Source organism: Equus caballus, chromosome 20, assembly GCF_041296265.1.
Source record: "Equus caballus isolate H_3958 breed thoroughbred chromosome 20, TB-T2T, whole genome shotgun sequence".
NCBI lineage: Eukaryota > Metazoa > Chordata > Mammalia > Perissodactyla > Equidae > Equus > Equus caballus.
This window is the reverse complement of record NC_091703.1, coordinates 29648469-29649575: the sequence shown is the minus strand read 5'-3', so window position 1 is coordinate 29649575 and position 1107 is coordinate 29648469. Positions and strand designations below refer to the sequence as shown.

At 43.4% G+C, this 1107-nt stretch overlaps 1 non-coding gene across 1 annotated transcript; it reads right to left on the bottom strand.

The window, feature by feature from the left end:
• Nucleotides 1-742: 742 nt before the first annotated feature.
• Nucleotides 743-836, bottom strand: TRNAI-UAU (transfer RNA isoleucine (anticodon UAU)). The gene is made up of 2 exons: nt 799-836; nt 743-778 (listed from the first exon to the last, which is right to left on the bottom strand). It is a non-coding gene; the product is annotated as a tRNA-Ile (tRNA).
• Nucleotides 837-1107: the final 271 nt, after the last annotated feature.

Genomic DNA, 1107 nt, shown 5'->3' with positions numbered 1-1107 from the left:
TATCACTTCTTTAGCAACTGTTAATCTAAGTTGTCTGTGAGCCTTGTTTTGAACCCACATTTATATGGTGGGCGGCTCAGAGTGGGGCCAAGGAGAATGTAAATACTCCAAAATGGAGCAGCAGCTGGAAAAGAACCGGGAGTGTTGGACATTTGCACATGGGCAATTATAAATCTTCAGTAAGCCAGAGAGCTCTACGTCTATGTCTGCAGCATGCCTCTAATAATGTTTAAGATCCAGAGGGTTAAGATTACAGGTTTCCCAGCTCAACTGGGAGGCTGTAAATACAGGATCACTTCATTTTTTGAAACTGAATACCAGTGTCTCTGTCATAACTACAGGCATCATGGACTTATTAAGAGTGATAAAAATCCCAGAGAAAGCCCAGAGGAGTGAAAAAACTGAGGTAAGGAAAGCAGGTTCAAGGACAGAAAAATTTCCACCAAAATACGTACAAACCAAGATTGTACACATTTCACGGAGCTGACAAATCAGACATTGAATTATTGTTCACTAGTTTTTATATACACCTCAACTCTGGGCTTGAGACTCTGACGGTCTGTTTCTTACTCAATTGAACATTGTGAACAGTTGTCTTGGCAACTGTCAAACTCTAGTTGCCCGAGCCTTGAGCAGACTTTCAAGGCAAATCCCTAGCAAGCTCTGAGTAAGGTGTAAATTACAAGCGTTCGTCCCCCTTCAACTCCCTTTGAATTTGTATGGGCCGAAGAGTAGTAAAAGCTGCTCCAGGTGAGGCTCGAACTCACAACCTCGGCATTGCTCACGAACGTACTGCCTTATAAGTACCGCGCGCTAACCGATTGCGCCACTGGAGCTACGTTGGGTGTGCTTTTGGGGAGGTGTAAGTGAAGATGTCTTAACATATTTTTCTTAAAGTTATTAAACAATATGAACAAAATGACACCTTCTGATATGGGACTTCCACAAAGGGGATTAAAAGCACCGAGGGTTCCCCAGTAGTAGCCATTTTGGAACGGTTTCCCCAGCACAGAGATGCTAAGGGGCTGAGGGTCGCGGTCACCTGTATCTTAATTTTCCACTCAGATTCCCATGGCTTCTCTAAATTCAGACTGTTATTTGAAAGCA